The following is a 24,455-nucleotide window of genomic DNA, read 5'->3' on the forward strand; positions in this document are numbered from 1 at the left end:
ATACGCTCAAATGTAGAAATTCAGACCAACTCGTTTGCCAAAACCCACACCAGCATAATTATTTTGCTCAGCTCCCCCTACCCCACTCCAAACTCCTTCTTTCATCAGTCATATCTTTAACTTCATCCTTGTTGCTGAAAACACAAAAATAAAAAATACATAGCAGCTCCGTTGACATTACAGCAACGGCATAAGCCTCATTTTACCAACCATTTAACTCTCTCTAAGGACCCCGTTCAGAGACACAGGCACGTTGATGGGAGCTGTACAAAGGTCAGTGATTTGGAGGCTCTTTTCGACAATTTGCCAGGATTTTGGCATTTGTAAGCATCCATAGGACAGCTCTCTAGCAAGCTGACCTTGACAGCGAATGGGATAAATAAACCTTCAATTTACCCCCTCCAGCTCTCCGCGAGCTGGGCCAGTCCCCACGGAGCCTTCACCTGTCCATATCGTTCAACTGCCTGCAACTGCCAACTGACGAACATCCACAGCTCCGCGGCCCAGTGACAAACACCATCTAACAGATAAGGCTTCTGAAAAGTCAAAGCCAATACTGCTTCCATTGAAAATTTAATGCCGGCTCCATCTTTGCCCATCATTCTTCCGACTGTTCCATGTTTCCCAAGAGGCCCTTGAAGCTAAAGCACTGCTCTATAACAGGTAATGACGTAGCATTTAATGATACTGTCCAAAGTGATCCCGGTCTTTGGGAAGTAATGTGCACTCATGTACCAGATAAGCACCGCCAAACGTACTGAGCCGCCGTATCTTTCACGGCCCTGTCACCAGATACAATGTGACACATCCCCGGCCATCCTACCTGCTACTCCTCCGACCCCGCCATCAGACAAATCGCGCGTTTTCAGAGCAGAGCTCCAAAGCGTTAAGTGAATTCAGGCAAAGGTAGGATGGTAACATAGCCTTAATTAAGTATTCACAGCCTCTTTAATACTTCAGTGCTCTTGGATTCGCTACTAAAATCTGTGAATTATACCTCATTGAAAAATGTCCTTAATCGACTCTGACGTGTTTTATTGGAGGCAGAAAAAATGTTTCAGTATGATAGATAAGGTTAAAAATGTTACTACTCTGATCATTTACTCTAGTGCCTTGCAAAAAAACTCCAAAGCCAAAAACCATTTACATCATTCATCGGATGCAATGGAGAAAAAAAAGCCTTATCTGACAGCCCGTTTTAGCTGATGGGACAAAGTGCACATTTTCAATTTTCTGACAAAGTTATGTTGTTTATGTAGATAAGGGGAAAAACAACTGTAACATTTCTACAGCATGCCATGAGGGCTGGAAATGTGGCTTCAAATGTGAAGTATCTCCAAGCCACACAGAGCACCATGCAACAAACAAAAAGCCACTCTTTGGGCATCAGACAAAACAGTGCATGGAGCACCTTCCATCTCAGGAGCAGCTGAGAGGAGCAGTGGAAGGTTTTCAAATGGCCCCAGAGCTCTGCTGAGATGTGTCATCTGACAACTCTGCAAGTAGCAAAGTCTCATCTCAGCTTTAGCCCCGTGAATTTGCTGTGGGAAACGCAAAAACCATCAATCAAGAGACCTCTACAAGGGTGTCCAAACTTTTGGCTTCATGGGCCACATGGGAAGAAGAAAAATTGTCTTGAGCCATACATAAAAGACACTAACACTAACGATAGCTGATGAGCTAAAAAAAAAAAAAAATCACAAAACAATCTCGTAATGTTTTAAGAAACTTTACGGATTTATGTTAGGCTGCATGTGGCCATGTGGCCTGCAGGCCTCGGGCTGGACAAGCTTGCTCTAGAAGTTGGTTGTTCATGGAAACACTAAGTCTTGCTGTTTTCTCTGTACTCTGAATAATATGGCTAACGCTGGAGGTAGAGATTCACACTCCAAGGCCTGCACCTGCCCTTCTGTGGAAGGGGCTCAGGCAGTTAAACCTGGGTATACCCTGGCCAGTGACCCACGCATCCTGTTACATCTTCCCCAAGAGCCCATTCACATGCCACCTCCTTGCAGACCACACATGTTCCCCTTTGCCGACCCATCATTTCTCATTAGGGTGGCAGAGGCCCTCAGCATAGCATGGAGGCTATCAGGCTAGGTCCTAACCCAGACGGCCAAGAACAAATCTTTGGTCCAATGCTCGATGGCTATATGATCTTGAGCAGGTGACTTAATCTCCCTGTGCCACTGAGTCCTGATCCGTAAGAGGGAGAGGACGGCAATGGCTGAAGTGCAGATCTGCCAAGGCAGCATCCATGATGCCCTCCTCCCAGGGGTTGGCATGTGGGTGGTGTTCAGGGAATGTCAATTTCAACTCTTGCTGCTGAGGGCAGATTCGACCTCGCATACCGGCTGCTCTTAAACATGTCACTAACGCTCCACTGGTATTTTCTAAAAGTCAGTCTTTCTTAGGCCAGTTACAGACAGGATTGTTTTCCAAGTAGCCTCCTGCCCTTTGGGATTGAAATTCATTATAAACCTGGCAGACGCTCACCTGCTCAGTCCATACTGCGGAAAAGAATCTTAGCAGAAGATTCCTGATTAAAGCTACCAGGGTCAGATAAAGCCAGGAAAATGGTTACTGATTAAACGATGGGATTAAACAGTGAAGAGTGCCAGAACCGAGGGAGAAATACACAGAAACTGCAATGTTGCTTCTTCCAAAGTTGTCCAGGATGTCCAGTGAATGTCCTCCCCCTCTGAGCCATACGGCCAAAGTTACATGGCTGAGTAGGGCTCGTGGATGTATTTCATCTGACAGGTATAGAGTACACGTGTTTTTTTAAATGTTTCATTCATTGTTGTTATAGAGCCTTCTATGACCACTGTGCCCAACTTTAACAAGGCAGCATTTCTTTGTGTTTGTGTGTGTGTGTGTGTGCGTGTGTGTGTGTGTGTCGGAGTTTCTCTCTTGTTGCCCAGGCTGGAGTGCAGTGGCATGATCTCAACTCACTGCAACCTCCACCTCCCGGGTTCAAGCTATTATCCTGCCTCAGCCTCCCGAGTACAGGTACAGTACAGCTGGGACTACAGCTGCCCGCCACCACACCTGGCTAATAGTTTTGTATTTTAGTAGAGATGGGGTTTCACCATGTTGGCCAGGCTGGTCTAGAACTCCTGACCTCAGGTGATCTGCCCACCTCGGCCTCCCAAAGTGCTGCGATTACAGGCATGAGCCACCACGCCCAGCACAAGGCAGCATTTCTATAGACTTTAAGTGGCATCTTCTAGAGTCATGAGGCACTGCCTGGTATTAACCACCATTTATAAACTAGTAACCAACATCTAAAATTAGGAAATGCAACAGGAAAACACACTGTCTTATGAAAACAAAAATCCCAGGATTTTTGCAGGCCTACCTCCTACTTCTATCAGAAGTGGGAAGGACATTCTACCTACCTGCCGGTACACATGGATATTATGAAAGTCATGGGAACCATGAGGAACTCCTCGGACTGGATCCTGGGACAGAAAAGGGGCATGAGTGGGAAAATGGTGAAACCCAAATGAAATCTGGAGTTCAGTAATAATCATAATAGAACAATGTTGTTTCTTAGTTTTGACAAATGTACCCCGGGAATAGAAGTTGCTAATGTTAGGGGAACTCAGTGAGAGGTACATTGGAACATTCTGTATTCTCTTTGCAACTTCTCTGTAAATCTAAAATTACTCCAAAATAAAACATTTATTTTTTTTAAGAAAGTGAGAAGTTCTAAACCAAAAGAAATGTGTGCTTCTGAGACATGCTCCACTTCACTCAACGCTTTTGGTGCCTGGAGTCTGGAGGCATTTGAATTTAGGACTTCTCTCTCTCCCCGTGCAAGATTAAGTATCTGCAACACCCCAAGTGATATTATATCCATATTTTCTTCCTTGGTTGGAAGAATCACCCATCTGACCATCACAATCAAGCCTACTTCCTTGCCTTGATTTGGGGTCTATGTGATGGGAGGGAAAAAGGGACAAGTCAGGGAACGTCCTGTTTTCTGGGGCTACTATTTCCCACACCCACCACTGACCAGAGAGAAGGACATTGAGCACTACACCTGCTCAGTGCAGTGTTGTTGACCCTCCGACAGCTCTTGCATTGACTACGGCTGCTTGCAGGGCTGTTCTCAGTGGCAGTCCCCATAGCCACCAGGCTGCACAGCCCCAGCTGAGCAAGGCTCTCCCACCTGTACCTGCCTGGGAGCAGAGCTACTGGGGCCCCTGGAGAAGGTTTTCAAATTCTCACCTGGAGGTCTTGTTAAAACCTCACCCCCAGAGTCTCTCATTCAGTTGGTTCGATGTGAAACCCAGGAATTTGCATTTCTTACACTTTCCAAGGGATGCTGAGCCACTGTCCTGGGGTGGCACTTGCAGAACCACTGTTGTACACAATGGAATCCTTGCCTAATGTATGGCTATCTTGTTCTTATTGTTTCCAGGGAGCACCTCAATACAGCTAAAGCTGTGAATGCATGCTGAGGTCTCCAGGAGGGGAGTGGTTTGGCCTGTTCCAAAGGGCAGTAGTACAGCCTTGCCACACAGGCAGTCCAGAGGTTAAGGGCACCAGATTAGGAGTCACCCAGCCCCTGGTTTGAATCCTGACATCACTGCTCGCTAGCTGTGAGAGCCCTCATCACTGTGACTTGCATACCCTCTCTGGGGCTTGCTCTCCCCATGTGCAGATTGTACATAACTAATCTGCCTCTGCAGGGTAGTCAGCCTACATGCTGAGGGCACCTTGGCCGGATCTTGACTCAGGACCATTCCTTTGGACTGCAGATTCCTATCCCACTTCTTACCAAAGTAATGAGCATTGCACATTTGAATCTGTAAAGCTTAACTCCTGCCACCTTCCTCCTCCACACCTTCTTCCACAGTCTTTCTCATCTCTCAGTCTTCCTTATCTCAGTCACAGGCAATTCATCCCTCTGGTTCCTCAGCTCAGAATTACTGAGATCCTTCCACCCACCAGTCTGAACCCTATGCTCTCAACACGCAATGCCCTCACCATCTCTCCACCTACAGAGGCTTTCATGCTTCCAGCTCCAGTTGCACTGGACACCCCGACAGCCCTTCTGCAAAGCTGGGAATGGCCACATCCCGCAGGCCCACTCATGGCCCTGCAGGAATCCTCATGTAGGGAGAGAAAGCATGCATATTCCCTCCTTTGCTGCTCCCCAAAGGAAAGGCCACCTGCAGCCACATATTTGCAAGAAACTCATGCTGAGCATTTGAGCCGAGGAAGACACAGAGTCCTGTCCTCCAACCGCCAGCTCTCAGGCCTTCTGGAACCTCTCCCTGCCCTGCCAGATGTGACCCTTGTACTCTGGATGCCTGTGGTTTGGCTTTCTCCTCCTCACAAACATGCATGGTGTTCTTCCAGCAGAGGGACTGATGTATTTATGCCTGTGTCATACCTTCCCCTCTGAGGATGGGGGTGCCCAAAGGCCCCCAGCCAGGGCTGAGCACAGGGACTCAACTCTGAGGGCTTTTGCTGACTGGTAAGTCCCCACTGTACGGGTCTAAGGGCTCTCCCCAAGTCATGCACTCCGGCAGTGGGCTAGTCTGATCACCCCACCCCGTGTGTGAGACCCTCTGGCAGGCACTGTACACAGCGTGGGCGTGGAAGACAAGCCTGGAGGTGATGACTCTGCCGGAGTGAGCAGCACCACAACACAGGGCAGGTCACCGGAGGAAAAGATCACCTGGGGCGGCACTCCAGGGCGGAGTCAGGTGAGGGGTTAGAATTTCAGCTCCTCTGGGGGAGGGGAGGGCATCATCGGACACAGATGGTAATGGGGGAAAGAGGAAAAGCAAGAAGAAAGGGGTGGGAGAGAGAGATCCACATAAGGAAGGTGAGAGGGCAGGAAAGGACAGTGGTGTGTTCACGGAGTAGATCGCTGAACTGTGTGACTGCAGCTCAGGACAAGCTGGGCACTGGGGACAGTGGTGGTGGCAGGAGCGGGAACTACAAGTTGGAAGTTCCCTGGCTTCCTCCCTAGGAGGACATAGAGTTGTGGAGGCACACAGACAGCCCTGGAAGGCAAAAGTGTTCATCAAGCAACCACTAACTCAAGGATATCCCTGGACCACGCCCCTGGGAGCGCATGCACCATGGAGTCACATTAATCCCATAAACCCTGTTATTGTCCTGTGACTGGCACCATTCATGCATGGCAGTTTTACGCATTAAAAATGTCCATTTTTTGGAGCTGAGTGAAGTGGCTCAGGCCTGTAATCTCAGTGATTCAGGAGGCCAAGGCAGGAGGATTGCTTGAGGCCAGGAGTTGAAGACCAGCCTGGGCAACATAGCGAGACACCATTGCTACATAAAAATGTTTCTTAAATTAGCCAAACATGACGGTGCATGCCTGTAGTACCAGCTACTTGGTGGGAGGCTGAAGCAGGAGGATTGCTTGAGCCCAGGAGTTTGAGGCTGCAGTGAGCTATGACTGCACCACTGCACTCCAGCTTGGGCAACAGAGCCAGACTCTCTCCTCTTTTAAAAAAAAAAAAGGTCCATTTTTGAAAAGGCAATCATCTCAATAATGCCTCAGTATTTTGATAGTCCCCTGTTTTAAAATGATTATTAATATTTAAACTTACATGAAGCCTCTGATCCTAACCCAGTAGATGGCCACCTCTAGCCAGAGCCCAAATGCTCATGTTTGAAGCTCAGGTCTGCCCTTACCTGTGGGTGCTGGATGCCTTCTCTACCTCATTGTCCTCATCTGTAAAGTGGGGATAATAATAATAATAGTGTCTACCTCATAGGGGTGTTGTGAAGTTCAATGAATCAATAAGCATAAATTGCTGTCCATAGACCCGGGTACATGGCAAACACTCATGAATGTTACAGAGGCACCCCAGACAGGAGACAGGCATGGGAAACAACTCCAGAAACAGTGGGCAGGGGCGGGGGGATGTGCATGTAGCAGAGTGCCTCAGGAGTCTCCAAGCAGGAGCAACCACAGGAGGACTATATCTCATGGGGGCTGCAGGGCTGGAGGGTGGAATTAGGTCACAGAGGTCCCAGGGGCTGGCTCTAAAGCTCCAGCCGTATCACACACTTGCTGAACTGCACCCTGGGGCTAATGGCAGAGCTGTTGATGGGGAGCTGGTAAGGCAAGGGACCCCAGGAATCAGCCCACGCCCCGCCATGCTGGCCCCAGTAGACCTCCCAGCTCCCTGCAGCTCCCACCAGCAGGGCTTCAAGTTTCTACCCACAGACCTGGCTGTGATGGAGCCTGCGTTTTGTTTTGTTTCAGAAATTCTATAGCAAAATGAGTGTATCTTTCTGGTTATTAATTTTCTGATTTTTTTTTATTTTGCTTATTTATCTAAATGGAAGATGTTTTATTTCCCAACAAGCTGCTATGTGAAGTGTGAGGAACAACTGGAAATCTAGCCCGGAGTAGCTGAAACTCTATCACTTGGAGTTGAAAGAAACATCTTTTCCCCACGCAGGAAAGAAAAGGAGACAAAGCAAGGAAGAGAGGAAAAACAGAGAGAGAGGACAAGGAGAAAGAGAGGGGGTGGGAAGGCAGGGAAGAAAGCGGAAGGGGAACCCGGTTCGATTATGTTTTGTTTATTGCTGCGTTACTTAGGTGATTGCTTACTTAAGTCTGACTGCCAGGCTGAGCCTCCAGTCCCAGTTCTTTCCTGTCTTCATAAGGCTCAGCTAGCAAGCAGTGTTTTGACCCCCATAGCTGCTATAGATCTGGCTACAGTCAAATGGTGCAGATGGAAGTGTGAATGGAGGGTGAGCCCCCAGAGCAATTTGGGGTTAACTGAGGTGGAAGAAGATGGGGCTCAGGGCTTGGTCAGGGTCGGGGTAGGGTGGCTTGCTATTAGAGCTGAGAATAGAAATTCCTCAGAGTATTCAGAGCAGTTGCCTTCAGGCTCTGCACTGGCCACTGGCTTGTGATCCTGACTCACATCAAGGTACAGGCCAGGCTTGATCTTCCTGGACACAGAAGAAACCAAAAAGTACTTCCTTTTTGTACTTAAGCACCTATTCCCACTCACTAGGTCAGGCAAGTGGTGCTTTAGAAATATGCCTTATTTAATGAAACCTCTCCACCTTCATCTTTCAGATGAGAAGTCTGGGGCTCTGGTGCCCAGACAAAGAAAAATCCAAGGCCATCCAAAGAACATTCTTGGTGACACAATTCCTGCTCTAAATACTGCTGTGATGGTTAATTTTATGTGCCAATTTGACTGGGCCCTAGGGTGCCCAGATATTTGGTCAAACATTATTCTGGGTGTGTCCACAGGGGTGTTTCTGGATCAGATCAGCTTTTAAACAGGTAGACTGAGTAAAGCAGATGACCCTCCCCAGGGTGGGTGGGGCCTCATCCAATTCATTGAAGGCCAGAGTTAAAAACAAAAGGCTGACCTCCCCCAAGTAAGAGAGAACCCTTCCTGCCTGCCAGCCTTCGAACTGGAATATCAGCTCTTTGTGGTTTCACAACAGCCTGCTGGCCTTCAGACTCAAACTGAGATGTCGATTCTGTAGGTTTCGGACTTGTCAGCCTCCTTAATCACATGAGTCAATTCCTTATAAGAAATCTATCTGTCTATCCAAGTATCTATCTATCTATCTATTTATCTATCCAGCCATCCATCCATCTATCTATCCATCCATCTAACTATCCATCTATCTATATTCATCCATCCATTCATCTATCCATCTATCTATATCCATCCATCCATTCATCCATCCATCTATCCATCCATCCATCCGTTCATCTATTTATCTATCTATCCATCCATCTATCCATTCATCTATCTATCCAGCTCTCTATTTACCTATTTAATCTATCATCCACCTATCATCTATTTATCTATTATCTACTTATCTATACCTATCATTCATCTCTTGCTATCTATATCTATCATCTATATCTGTCATCTATCATCTATTTCTCTACCTATTCTCTACGTATTCTCTACCTATCTGTATCTATCACTTATCTATCTGCCCATTCATCTGATAGGTTCTGATTCTCTGGAGAACCCTGACTAATACAACTGTTGCCCTGAAAAATCACAGCCTGAACCTTAGTACCAGTCTGCTGCAACCTTTCCAGAAGGATTGAGAGAGGCTTGGATCCTAGCATTCTCAAAACACTATCCTTTCCACAAAGTCTTTCAAACCAGAGGACTCCCGTCCATGGGAGGCAGGGTGGAGGGGTGGCACCTGGAGCCAGGGGAGAGGCGCAGGATGAAGCCACAGGGCAAAACTGTCTTCCTACAGTTCACTTTGTGTGTCATAATGAAGCTCAAACATTAACTTTTACATAAATCAGACATAGATAGCAATAAATAGAATACAAATTTTGCATGACTTAAAAATCAATCACGAGATAATAGAGAAACTTCACAATTGCAGTGGGCTGTGGACTCTGCCTTCAAGATTCCTTTTCCCCCACAGCGACTTGGAGTAGCTGTTTGTTTCTCATTTCCTATCCATGGGGAAACACCTGACCATCAAGGGAAGAGCTCGCGGCCACGAGGGACTCGATGGGTTGACTGTCTCTCCTACCACCTTTTACATCCTGAGTCAAATTCACATGGTGCGGGGGGGCATGAACTTGACCTCCAAATTTCAAAGTCCCCTCCTCTGCCCTGCTTGTGACAAGTGACTTGTCCCCACCCATCCCAGTGCTCAATAACCACAACTTTCCTCCAGAGACGACATCTCAATGAAACAGATCCAGAAAACCCATCTGGACCTTAAGGGGAAGCCCCCGGGGGTTCCTCTTCTCCTCACTTCAGCCTTTCCCTGTGGAACCCACCCATGCTTCCAGGTAACACAGAGAGCCTCCTTGCACCTCACCTGCCCCCAGCCGCTGAACACAAAGCAGAAACTCAAGCTTGTTCATCTAGACAAAGGGAAAGGCAGCGCCCATAGCTGAACCACTCTGGTCTCAAAGGCTAAGTTATTTCACACCTTCCCCAAGGTTTTTGTTAGGTTGGAGCCAGGTGCTCTGCAGGAGCCAGCACTGTGCTGCATGGACTTGGTTGAGACAATGAATTCCTCCCTGACTTCTTCAGGAGCCAGGCGGGATCTCAATCAGGAGGAAAAAAGCACCAGAGGCTGATTCACAGGCACAGATGTATTCATTGGCTGGAGTATGGCCCATGGCCACCATGGCGTACAGAGATCTCTTTATTTTACCTTGCTTGTTTCACTACACACACACATGCACACACACATAAGCACAGACCCATGCACACACACACACACAAGCACACACATGCAAGCACAGCTCTACATCTCTCCTCCAAAACTTCCCAGGGTTGCCCAAGCCTGGTTCACTGGAGAATTTATTTCTCTGGAACTCTCCAATTGCCATATGGAGCTATGCAAATTAAAGTGACCACATAGCTGCAGTCTCTGTTCAGATCTGCATTCCCACCCCCACTTTCTCTTCCCCCCATCATGTCTTCTCACATTCTGTGGCTACTACTTTCTCTCCTACTGTCCTCACAGGGATGGCCGTACAGGGACAGAGAAAGAGAGTAAGACGGAATCGAGGAGACCTGGGCTCTGCTTCCAGCACCAGCACTGATTAGGAATCACATACCCTCCTTGCACTTGTCTCCTCGCTGCCTCCATGGACTTTACATTGGTTTTCCTGCCATCTATTTCCCTAGGAGATAAGAAGAATTAATGGGCACTTTGTCATCCATGAGCCTAAAAATTATTAGAGTTAACTGCATTCTCTGTGGCAAGCCACACTCTGGCTCCTTGCCGTGTTCCAGCAGCTCTTTGGACTCAATGCTGTCCATTGGTGACTCTGAGGCACTACCCCTCTCCTCCACTCTCCCCTCTACCACAGGGACTAGAAACCTGGAAACTACATTTTCTGGAACCTCATGGAATGGGCCAATGAGGGAGACAGTTGCCCAGTATTTAATGGGCAGGAGTTGTATCATTTTTCCTGGGACAGCAGTGGCAGATTCACGGTGGTGGGTTCTGCAGGATGAACTTGGTTTACAGCCTGCAAAGTTCCCAGCTATGTGCTAGAGGCAACTGTAGTCATTGCTGGTGGCTTGTAGCAAAGTCTGGAGTCTCTGAAAGCCAGTGGCATGTCTAAGGACTTCAGCCAGTTCCTTGACCTTCACTCCTCCAAACTTTCAAATGGTTTTGGAAGCATTACATTGACTACATGAAATCTCTTCCTACTTGAGATATTCACAATGAGTTCTGGACATGCCCTGTGCTTGGGTATGTGCATTTGTGTTTTCCTGTCTGATACATCTAGTCCTAAAAAAATACCAAGCATCACTTGTGTATTTAACTCAATGTCTGAAATGTTGGCTTACATGGAAATATCCAACAACATTGGCATAAAACAAGGTATGGCTGTCAATTGAGGACTCTTAGCTCTGTGAGGCAATGACAAGGTTAGCAGGAGAAGGCCTCAGTATTTTCAATCACAAGCTTTCCGAAACATGTTTCAGTGCTGTCCCATTTCACCTGTTATATTGCATCACCCTTGGAAAAGAAATCTCTTTTCTTTTTGTATAAATTAAATCCCTCTGTAATAAATTCCAAGTAACTAGCTAAACCATTGGTTGTCCTGTAACTTTGTAGTGTTAAATATTGCTGACAAACACTTTTTTTTTTTTTTTTTTTTTTTTGAGACGGAGTCTCGCGCTGTGTCGCCCGGGCTGGAGTGCAGTGGCGCGATCTCGGCTCACTGCAAGCTCCGCCTCCCAGGTTCACGCCATTCTCCTGCCTCAGCCTCCGAGTAGCTGGGACTACAGGCGCCCGCCACCACGCCCGGCTAGTTTTTTGTATTTTTAGTAGAGACGGGGTTTCACCATGTTAGCCAGGATGGTCTCGATCTCCTGACCTCGTGATCCACCCGCCTCGGCCTCCCAAAGTGCTGGGATTACAGGCTTGAGCCACCGCGCCCGGCCGACAAACACATTTAACCCTCAGAGAATCTGAATCCTTATGTTAAAGGGATCATTTAATCTGACAGTAGCCACAATAAGAGGTTTGAGTTGGTTTCCTCGTGGCCTTCCAGACAGTGCTGGGACCGCATCAAGGCTGGTACTCGGCACCCTCCAGAATATTCTATTCCACCTGCTCTCTGGCCTTGATGCTGTATGTGCCATTTTTCTGTTTCCGTCAGACTTAATTTTGTCCCCTCCTGTTAAATGATGGCTACGGTGGAGGAGGATTCTCTCTTTGAGATCATGAGGAACAAGCCAAGCTGTTTGAATGCAGAGAAATGAGGACCAAAGGGAAAACAGCTTAATGCCACAGAGAGGTATCTGGGAACTGAAGTGTGCCAAGCACACTGTGTGAAGATGCTGGACACCCAGCAGTGAGCAAGAGAAGCTCATGGTTTGCACTGGAGATACTGGGGACTCCAAAGTGGGGGAGGAGAGACGGGGACAAGGATTGAAAAGCTTCCTATCAGGTACTATGTTCAGTATTTGGGTGATGGGTTCAAAAGAAGCTCAAACTTCAGCATCATGCAATAGATTGTGGAACAAACCTGCACATGGACCCCTGAATCTAAAATACAAAATAAATAAATCAATACAATTTTTAAAAATTCTTTCACTTCTGTCATGCACCACACCACATTCACAGGTCTCACCCACACCCAGGGAGGGGGTCAGGTTGGGCGTGTACACCAGGGAGCAGGAATGTTGAGGACCACATAACACATTGTCCTGATGGAACTTCCATTTCAGTCAGGGAGATACACTCTGCATGTAACTGGAAGGGCGGCAGGCAGGCGCGGAAGAGTGGGCACTGTGGGAGGGCGTCTGGCTCCATCCCCATAGCAGTAGGGCCTGGCCCAGTGCAGGGCCCCCACTGCCTGCCTCCCTAAAGTGCAGCTCAGCCTCCTCTCTGCTCACAGAGGCGCCTCACACATTTGTGACAACTGGCACTGGCTTATTCATCATCTCAGATAGCAACTCTCTGTTTTCTCAGACACCCACTTTAATACCCTGACATTTCTGTTCAGCCCATAACATTCTGTCAATTGTTTACGTCTCGCTCTTGCACCGATCGCCTTTTCTGCCGTGCTCTCGGCCCTCCCCGGCCCTGGTACGTGCTGCTTAGCAAGAGGCCGGGTGTCACCCTCTCGCCATCCACACCACTAGATTTCCAAAGAAGTGCGCTGCATCCCACACGGCCAATCATCTCCCAAGGCACTCACCGAGGATGCTCCCATCTCACGGTAGATGCTGCCTACAGAAAGGCAGTTTGTTGGGCTCTGTTCACCCACAGGAGCCTAAGCAGGGACTCCCTCTCTGCCCCTCTCCAGTTCATAATGAAAAGGCCTGTTGCCAGAACCTGCAAGGGGACAGAATTGCCCTCCTTTCCATCTGCCCCATGTCTGTCCATCATCTGGCCACCCACCTTGGCTCCCCTCCCTCAGTCTGGACTCCACCCCACTCTCACTCACTGCGGCAGGCACTCAGCCTTTATCCAGACCACACACTGCACAGTCGTCTTAAAACATAATGTGCACTGCTGCCCTGGGGACACCCTGAAGGGGCTTCCCACTGCCCTAAGGATGCAATCCTAACTTCCCTCCATGGTCTACAAGGCCAGCGTGATCTGCCCACTGCTCCCCTCCCCTCCCTGACCATCTCAACCCCTCCCACATGCCAGGTCAGGACACTCGCCTAAGTGAATGAATGCAGGTTGTATTTCAGGTTCTCTGGCTCCTTTCCATGTCAGGGTTGGGGCATGTGCTATTCCCCTCATGTGGACTGCTCCCTCCCACCCCTATGGGAAAAGGAGAAATTCTGTAATTAGTGGCTTTGGGACAAATGAACAAACATTTGGGGGAAAATAAACAACAAAAACAATGTTTGGTTCCTACATGGCTCCTACCTATCCTACAGACTTTGACTTAAACATTAGTTTCTGGAATAGAAACGTCCCATATTGATTCTTTGCCTCACATTACTTGTTAGAATTTTCAGGTATTTGATGAGTTTGTCTGTTTACCTTTTTTTTCCTGTCTGCATGCCAACCTGCAAATCTCAGCAAGGCAAAAACTAGGCCTTGTTGCTCACCATGGAATCCCTAAGCAACACATTGCCTGATGCAGGGCACAAGCTCGATAAACATCTGTGGGATGCAGGAATTAATGAATCAATAAACACTAACTCTGCAGTGTGGACAATGGGAGCCCACTGTATGGTTCAAAATGTGAAAGGGCAGGGGAAAGGATCTTGCCATACCCTATATTAGAAGGCATTCTGAGGTACAATAATTAAAACAATATGGCATTTCTAAGAAAGAGTGAATACAAGGCCAGGCTCAGTAGCTCATGCCTGTAATCTCAGCAATTTGGGAAGAGAGCAGGCCACTTGAGGTCAGGAGTTTGAGACCAGCCTGACCAACTTAGTGAAACCCCATCTCTACTAAAAATACAAAATTTGCCATATTAGGGTGTGGTGGCACATACCTGTATTCTCAGCTACTCGGGAGGCCAAGGCATGAAAATTGCTTGAACCTGGGAAGCAGAGGTTGCAGTGAGCCTAGATTGCACCACTGCACTCCAGCCTCAGCAACAGATTGAGACTCCGTCTCAAACAAATCAATAAATATAAAAGTAAAAAATAAAAAAGAAAGTATCAATAAAAAAATTAATCAGTGGAACAGAATAAAAAGTCAAGTAAAAAAATATATCGCTCAAACATTTAAAATGTTGCTTTCCAAATCAACAGGAAAATAAATTATTCAAAAGATTGGTATGGACAACTAGCTAACAACAAAAGAAAAAGTGAGCTACAGTCCTGCCTCATTACAATGAAATAAATAAATTGAAATGACCAAACATTTGAAGGGAAAATTAAACCCTTACACTATAATACAAAATTTCTGTTAATTACAGTGTAATCTTGGGATGAAGAAATCCTAAATATAAAACTAAGGGCATAGCCATAGAGAAAACTTTGATCTCTTCAACCAGGTAAAAATGAAAAACTCAAATTTAAAAACAGTTGTTGTGGTAGCAGAATTTTCAGCCATGGTGGAGAAAAGAGATCAGCAACTTTTCTCCCCATAAAACAAATAATAATTGGACAAAACTATCAAAAACAAACACTAAGAGCTCTGGAAATTGACTGTCTCTGTCCATTGGGCTGCTATAACAAAGTAACACAGACTAAGTGGCTTACAAACAACCTAAATTTATATCAGTTCTGGAAGTTGGGAATCTAGGATCAGGGTGCCAGCAAGGTCAAGTTCTGGTGAAGGCTGTTTTCCAGGGTGTAGACTGCCAACTTCTCTTTGTGACCTCACATGGCAGAAAGAGAGTGAGAGAGCTTTCTGGGCTCTATTTATAAGGGCTCTAATCCCATTAATGAGGGCTCCACCCCTCCTAAAGTCTCCACATCCAAATACCATCACAATGGATTAGGGTTTGAACATATAAATTTTGGGGAGACACAAACTTTTTCCATAACATTGACCCAAAGCAAACAATAAATTGGAAGCATTTATTCATGAAAACTGCAAGAATTTTGAGTAAGAACAGTAGGATTTGGTGACCTTCTTGCCCAGGGCTGCTCCATTCTCTTCCCCAGCTAAGTTGGCATGGTATTTTTTTTAGGACAAAGCTGGCTAGAAAAACAGCATCTTCACTGCCAAAGGGAGCTGGTCTGTTTTGGAGTGAAGAGCAAACCTGTACTTGGTTGTGTTGTCAGTAAAAGTTGCAAACTCAGAAGCAGATTAAGGAGGAAAACCCACAGCCTTGCTAATGTAAAGTTGCTGTCCCTGTTGGGATGAATGGGGTGAATGGATAACCAGAAATTTAATTATCCTGGAAGAACTAACTAAGCTATCCACACATCTTGGGCTACCTAGAGAGCCACTAGCATGTGCAGGGAATACTCAGGAGAGCCCAGCAGAAAGTACAACTAAATCTTAAGGCACATTTGAAAACTGCCTGGACATGGGGTACAAGCTGCAACCCATATACAAATCAATCAACAGAGTATGGCAGCACTGAGCATCTTCCAGTGACTGACTGACTACTAACCTATGCAGACACAGGGGCAACTCTTAGGAATTCAGGCTAAAAACAAAAATAAGAATTTAAGAAACTAAAAAGATATATCAACCACACATGCCTAGAAGACAGATTTCATATATTAAGTCCAGGCAAGTTACTTTTTTTTTAATGCTTAGGGGAAAATTTATAATTCAGAGTTGTACAAAATATTATTTTAAATGTACAGTTTTCAACAAAAAAATTGTAAGAAGTGGTAAAGTATAAATTCTACTCAGGGAGAAAAAAAAGAATCAATATAAACTGATGTTGAGTGGGCCCAGATGTTGGATTTGGATTTAGTAGACAGGGTTCAAAGCAGCTATTAGAAATACATTCATGTTTTCATGGTGTAATGGTGAGCACTCTGGACTTTGAATGCAGAAATACATTCAAAGCATCAAAGAACACTATGTTTAAATAAGTAAAGAAAAATCACTGCTTCACGCTCTATCAAAAAATGAACTCAAAATGGATGAGCAACCTAAATGTAAGAGCTAAAACCATAAAACTTAGAAGAAAACCTAGAAGTTAATCATAATCTTGGATTTGGCAATGGATTCTTAGATAGGACACCAAAAGTACGAGCAATGAAAGAAAAATAGATAAATTAGACTTTATTGAAATTAAAAACTTTTTGTATCAAAGGAGGTTATCGATAAAGACAAAAAGACAACCTACAGAATGGGAGAAAATATTTGCAAAGCACATATCTAATAAGAATCTAGCATTCAGAATACATAAAGAATTCTTATAACTCAACAAGAAAAAAAATAAACGCCCAATTAAAAAGTGAGCAAAGTACTTGAATAGGCCTTTCTCCAAAAAGATATGCAAACGGCCAACAAGTACATAAAAAATACTCAACAGTATTAGTCACTAGGAAAATGGAAATCAAAACCACAATGAGGGAAAACTTTACGCTTCATACAGAAAAAAAAACATGGTGAGGATGTGGAGAAATCAAAACTCTTCTACATTACTGGTGCAATGTGATATGATGCAGACACTGTGGAAAACAGTTTGCCATTTCCTCAGAAGCTAAACATGAAATTATCATATGACCTAGCAATAACACTTGTACATATATCCCCCAAAGGCTTAAAAATAAGTACTCAAACAAATACATTTACATGCGTAGTTATAGTAGCACTATTCACAATAGCAAATAAGTGGAAACAGCCAAATGTTTATCAACAAATGAATGAATAAAGATATCATGGTATATACACACAATGAAATATTATCCAGCCACAAAAATAAATGAAGCATTGATATACACTACCATGTAGATAAACCTCAAAAGCATTATGCTCAGTGGAAGAAGCCAGACAAAATGTACGAATCAGAGGACACCATTTATATGAAATATCCAGAAAAGATAAATCCAGACATACAGAACACAAACTGGTGGTTACCAGGGGCTGAATGAAGGGAGAAATAGGGTGCAACTGCTTAATGGATATAAGGTTTCTTTACAGAGTAATGAAAATGTTTTAGAAAAATGTTGTGAATGTCCTAAATGCCACTGCAGTGTACACTTTTAAATAGTCAATTTTTTCTTTTTTCTTTTTTTAATTTTTTTTTTATTATTATACTTTAAGTTCTAGGGTACATGTGCATAACGTGCAGGTTTCTTACATATGTATACTTGTGCCATGTGGTGTGCTGCACCCATCAACTCGTCAGCACCCATCAACTCATCCTTTACATCAGGTATAACTCCCAATGCAATCCCTCCACCCTTCCCCCTCCCCATAATAGGCCCCAGTATGTGATGTTTCCCTTCCAGAGTCCAAGTGATCTCATTGTTCAGTTCCCACCTATGAGTGAGAACATGCAGTGTTTGGTTCTCTGTTCTTGCGATAGTTTGCTGAGAATGATGGTTTCCAGCTTCATCCATGTCCCTACAAAGGACACAAACTCATCCTTTTTTATGGCTGCATAGTATTCCATGGTGTATATGTGCCACTTTTTCTTAATCCAGTCTGTCACTGATGGACATTTGGGTTGATTCCAAGTCTTTGCTATTGTGAATAGTGCCACAATGAACATACATGTGCATGTGTCTTTATAGCAGCATGATTTATAATCCTTTGGGTATATACCCAGTAATAGGATGGCTGGGTCATATGGTACTTCCAGTTCTAGATCCTTGAGGAATCACCATACTGTTTTCCATAATGGTTGAACTAGTTTACAATCCCACCAACAGTGTAAAAGTGTTCCTATTTCTCCACATCCTCTCCAGCACCTGTTGTTTCCCGACTTTTTAATGATTGCCATTCTAACTGGTGTGAGATGGTATCTCATTGTGGTTTTGATTTGCATTTCTCTGATGGCCAGTGATGATGAGCATTTTTTCATGTGTCTGTTGGCTGTATGCATATCTTCTTTTGAGAAATGTCTGTTCATATCCCTTGCCCACTTTTTGATAGGGTTATTTGTTTTTTTCTTGTAAATTTGTTTGAGTTCTTTGTAGGTTCTGGATATTAGCCCTTTGTCAGATGAGTAGATTGCAAAAATGTTCTCCCATTCTGTAGGTTGCCTATTCACTCTCATGGTAGTTTCTTTTGCTGTGCAGAAGCTCTTTAGTGTAATTAGATCCCATTTGTCAATTTTGGCTTTTGTTGCCATTGCTTTTGGTGTTTTAGACATGAAGTCCTTGCCCATGCCTATGTCCTGAATGGTATTATCTAGGTTTTCTTCTAGGGTTTTTATGGTATTAGGTCTAACATTTAAGTCTCTAATCCATCTTGAATTAATTTTCATATAAGGAGTAAGGAAAGGATCCAGTTTCAGCTTTCTACTTATGGCTAGCCAATTTTCCCAGCACCATTTATTAAATAGGGAATCCTTTCCCCATTTCTTGTTTTTCTCAGGTTTGTCAAAGATCAGATGGCTGTAGATGTGTGGTATTATTTCTGAGGACTCTGTTCTGTTCCATTGGTCTATATCTCTGTTTTGGTACCAGTACCATGCTGTTTTGGTTACTGTAGCCTTGTAGTATAGTTTGAAGTCAGGTAGCGTGATGCCTCCAGCTTTGTTCTTTTGACTTAGGATTGTCTTGACAATGCAGGCTCTTTTTTGGTTCCATATGAACTTTAAAGCAGTTTTTTTCAATTCTGTGAAGAAACTCATTGGTACTTGACGGGTATGGCATTGAATCTATAAATTACCTTGGGCAGTATGGCCATTTTCACAATATTGATTCTTCCTATTCATGAGCATGGTATGTTTTTCCATTTGTTTGTGTCTTCTTATTTCACTGAGCAGTGGTTTGTCGTTCTCCTTGAAGAGGTCCTTTACATCCCTTGTAAGTTGGATTCTTAGGTATTTTATTCTCTTTGAAGCAATTGTGAATGGAAGTTCATTTATGATTTGGCTCTCTGTTTGTCTGTTACTGGTGTATAAGAATGCTTGTGATTTTTGCACATTAATTTTGTACCCTGAGACTTTGCTGAAGTTACTTATCAGCTTAAGAAGATTTTGGGCTGAGACAATGGGGTTTTCTAAATATACAATCATGTCATCTGCAAACAGGGACAATTTGACTTCTTCTTTTCCTAACTGAATACTTGGTGTGGGTGTCCTTCCTGTTTGTTAGTTTTCCTTCTAACAGTCAGGACCCTCAGCTGTAGGTCTGTTGGAGATTGCTTGAGGTCCACTCCAGACCCTGTTTGTCTGGGTATCAGTAGCAGAGGCTGCAGAAGATAGAATATTGCTGAACAGCAAGTGTACCTGTCTGATTCTTGCTTTGGAAGCTTCCTCTCAGGGGTGTACCCCGCCATGTAAGGTGTGGGGTGTTGGTCTGCCCCTAGTGGGGGATGTCTCCCAGTTAGGCTACTCAGGGGTCAGGGACCCACTTGAGCAGGCAGTCTGTCTGTTCTCAGATCTCAACTTCCATGTTGGGAGAGCCACTGCTCTCTTCAAAGGTGTCAGACAGGGTCATTTGCATCTGCAGAGGTTTCTGCTGCTTTTTTTTTGTTTGTTTTGTTTTGTTTTGTTTTGTTTAGCTGTGTCCTGTCCCCAGAGGTGGAGTCTACAGAGACAGGCAGGCCTCCTTGAGCTGCTGTGGGTTCCACCCAGTTCGAGCTTCCCAGCGGCTTTATTTACCTACTTAAGCCTCAGCAATGGTGGGCGCCCCCACCCCCAGCCTCGCTGCTGCCTTGCCGTTAAATCACAGACTGCTGTGCTAGCAATGAGGGAGGCTCCGTGGGCGTGGGACCCTTCTGGCCAGGTGTGGGATATAATCTCCTGTTGAGCCGTTTGCTAAGACCCTTGGTAAAGTGCAGTATTGGGGTCGGAGTTACCCGATTTTCCAGGTGTTGTGTGTCTCAGTTCCCCTGGCTAGGAAAAGAGATTCCCTTCCTCCTTGTGCTTCCCAGGTGAGGCGATGCCTCGCCCTGCTTCAGCTCTCGCTGGTCGGGCTGCAGCAGCTGACCAGCACTGATTGTCTGGCACTCCCTAGTGAGATGAACCTGGTACCTCAGTTGAAAATGCAATGCAGAAATCACCCATCTTCTGTGTCACTGGCGCTGGGAGCTGGAGACTGGAGCTGTTCCTATTTGGCCATCTTGCTCCACCCCCAACTTAGCAGACACCTTAAATAGTCAATTTTATGTACACTTTAAAAGAGTGAATTTCACCTCAATTTTAAAAATCTAAAAAATAATGAAAGGAAAATATAATAACAATGACTCATACCAAGAACCAAAATAGAGAAATATAAACTATAAAAGTAAACTAAATAAAAATTATAGATGAAAAATACAATGACAGAAATGAAAATTCACTAGATGAGTTCAACATCAGATTTAAGATAGTGGAATAAAGAATCAGTAAACTGAAAACTCATAAATAAAACTTATCTAACCTGAAGAACAGAGAAAATTTTTTTTTAAAAAAACAGAGACATCAGGTGAGACAACATCAAGAATGCCAACACATGTAAAGTGGGAGTTCTAGAACTTGAGAAGAGAGAAAAGGGTATATAAATTGAATATTCAAAGGAATAGTAGCCAAAACTTCCCAAACTGGATGAAAACAATTTACAGATACAAGAAGCTCAAACCAAATGTAGGATAAATATAATATAATCAGCCTGCTGAGAGCTAACAAAAGCAATCAGAAAATCTTGCAAGTAGCAAGAGTAAAACAACTCATTGTGTAGAGGGGAGTAACAACAATGATTAACAGCAGACTCTGCATCAGAAACAATGGAGTCCAGAAGGCATAGAATAACACACTCAATGTGCTGGGGGTGTGGTGGGTATAAAACTGTTAACCAAGAATTCTGTATCAAAAAAATGTATTCAAAAATGAAGGGAAAGATGCTCCTAGGTAAACATTGAGAAAGTCTGTTAGTAGCCAACCAATCTTACAAGAAATGCTTTAGGACATTTTTCAGGTTGAAAGGAAATGTCACCAGATAGTAACTTGAATCAACAGGAAGAAATGAAAAGCTTAAAAATGATAAATAAATGATTAAATATAAAACAATGATTAAATATATATTCTGCTTTATTTTTTTCAAAAATACAAGATTTCAAAGAGGAATTAGAACACTGTATTTTTTAGCTTCTAACACACATAGCTAAAATATATAAGACAATAATGCCACAAAAGAGAGGGAAGAAATAGAGCTATATTATAGCAAAGTGGCCTATTTTGCTAGAATTAGGTCAGTACTAACCTGAAGTATATTGTGATACCTCAACAGATATATTTTAAACCTACAGAGCAAAAAGTATTTGAAAAAATTTTAAAAATACATCATTAGAAAAACAGAGGAATTAAAATGGTACATTAAAAATGTTTGTTTAATGCAGACAAGGACAAAAAAAGGAGGGAGAGATGAACTAAAAAAAAGTGAGACATATTGAAAACAAATAGCAAAATGGCAGATGTAACCATATCAATAATTACATTAAGTACTGAAGAACTAACCTCTCTAAACAAAAGGCAAAGATTATCTGAAGGATAAAAAAGCAAAATCCAATTCTATTTTATCAATAAGAGACACATTGTAGACTCAAAGACAAATAAATAGAAGTGAAAGGACAAAACTAGACATAACATACAGGTATTAACAATAAGATAACTAGAGTGGCTACATAAAAATCAAGCAAAGTTGATTTTGAGACAAGAAATTTTTCTTGATATAAAGAGAAATATTTCATAATAATAAAGCTTTAATACATCAAGATGGAATGAGTGTGGTCAATGTGTATTATGAATCTAATAATATGTATAATAATACATGTATTATGAATTTAATAATAGACCTCAAAATTCAATAAGCAAAATCTGGCAGAATTAAAAGAGAAATAGGTAAGTCAATTATCATAGTTGAAGATTTCAATAAGCCACTGTAAACAATAGATAAAATTAGCAAAAATATAAATATATAAACTTTACACATATAAAGATATTAGTAAAGATATAAATATGTAGACCTCTATCAACCCTACTGACCTAACTGACATGTATAGCATAGAACACTCCAACAGAGGAATATAGTGTTCTCAAGTGTATGAAGAGCCTTCTCCAGAATGAATGATATCTAGGCCATGAAAAACTCTTGATGAATTTAAAATGACCTGAATCCTTTAAAGTATATTCTCTGTCTCCAATGGAATTAAATTAGAAATTAAAAACAAATAATTTTGAAAATTTGGAAATTTGAAAGCAAACTTCTAAACAACCAATGGCAAAAAAAAGGAAATTACAAAAGTAATTAGAAAATATTTTGAACAGAATGAGAATGACAACAAAACATAAGAATTATTAGTGCATCAGGGCAGGATTGCAGACGATTATATAGGGCACAAGGAAACCTTTGGAGAAGACAGATATATATATTATTTTCATTGTAATTTCTTGCACATTACAATGTGCATATGTCAAAATCTATTAAATATTAATTTGTACATTTTAAATATGTGCAGCTTATTATATGACAAAATATGCTTCAATAAAGTTAGTAAAATGTGCACCTTGTGGTAAATTTATAGCATTAAAAGCTCACATTAGAAATGAACAAAAATCTCAAGACTCTAAGCTTCCACCTCAAAAAAAAAAAAAAAAAAAACAGCTGAAAAGATGAGCAAATTAAACCCAAAACAAGTAGAAGAAAAAAGAGATATCAGAACAGAAATCAATGAAAATGAAAATAGGAAAACAATAGAGAAAATAAATAAAATTTAGTTTTTTGAAAAGATTAGCAAAATTGATAAACTTTTAGCTAGATGAATGAGCCTAAAAAGAAAACATATAAAAATTACCAAAATTAGGAATGAAGAAGGTGTCATCACTACCAAACCTACACAAATTAAAAAGATCATAAAGAGAGACTATAATTAACTTTAGGCCAACAAAGTTAGATGACTTAGATAAAATTAAAGACACAAATCACCAAAACTGACACAAAGAAATAGAAACATGAATAAAACTACAAGTAAATAAATATATTTAATAGTTAAAAATCTTCTCACAAGAAAATCCCAGGCCCAGATGGCTACATTAATGAATTCTATCAATATTAAGAAAATAATATTAAGCCTACACAAACTCTTTCAGAAAACAGAGGAGAAGGAAACATTTCCCAAGTCGTTCTATAAGGCCTGTATTACCCTGATGTCAAAGCCAGAAAAAGGCATCACAACAAAGGAAAACTAAAGATCAATATTCCTAATGAAGATAGAAAAAAAATTATTCTTAACAAAATATTAAAAAATTGAACACAGCTACAGTTTTTTTAAAGATTATTATACAACATTACAAGTGATATTTATCTCAGGAACACAGATTGGTTTCACATCTAAAAATCAATTAATGTAATACATAATATTAATAAATAAAGGACCAAAAGCTCACATGATTTTCTCAATTTTCAAAAACCACACCTATTTAAAATAATAACTTTCTGCAAACCAGGACTAGAAGGGAACTTCCCCAATTTGATAAAGTTGGGGAAGCCTATGAAAAGCCTACATCTATCAACATGACTGATTTTAAAGACTGTGTTATTTCCCCTTAAGATCAGGAATAAGGCAAGGATATCTGCTCGTACCGTTTCCATTCACCATTGCAGTACAGGACCAAGCCAGTGCAACAAAGCAAGAAAAAAACAATCAAAGGCATACATAGTTGACCCTTGAACAACACAAGCTTGAACTGCATAAGTCTACTTAATACATGTGTTTTCTTCCACATCTGCTACCCCTGAGAGGATCAACCTCTCCTCTTCCTTCTCCTCTTCTACCCACTCAGTGTGAAGACAACAAGAATAAAAACCTTCATGATGAATCTACTGCCATTTAATGAATAGTAAATATATTTTCTCTTTCTTATGATTTTCTCAATAACATTTTATTTTCTCTAGCTTATTTTCTTGTAAGAATGCAGTAAATAATAC

General features: G+C 42.8%; 1 long non-coding RNA gene across 1 annotated transcript; it reads left to right on the top strand.

Moving 5' to 3' along the window:
- The first annotated feature begins 427 nt into the window (after positions 1–427).
- Positions 428–11,569, top strand: LOC139360558 (uncharacterized). The gene is made up of 2 exons (XR_011618034.1): positions 428–2,763; positions 7,342–11,569. It is a non-coding gene; the product is annotated as an uncharacterized lncRNA (long non-coding RNA).
- Positions 11,570–24,455: the final 12,886 nt, after the last annotated feature.

The sequence above is a fragment of the Macaca nemestrina genome, chromosome 20, assembly GCF_043159975.1.
Source record: "Macaca nemestrina isolate mMacNem1 chromosome 20, mMacNem.hap1, whole genome shotgun sequence".
In the NCBI taxonomy this organism is placed as follows: Eukaryota; Metazoa; Chordata; class Mammalia; order Primates; family Cercopithecidae; genus Macaca; species Macaca nemestrina.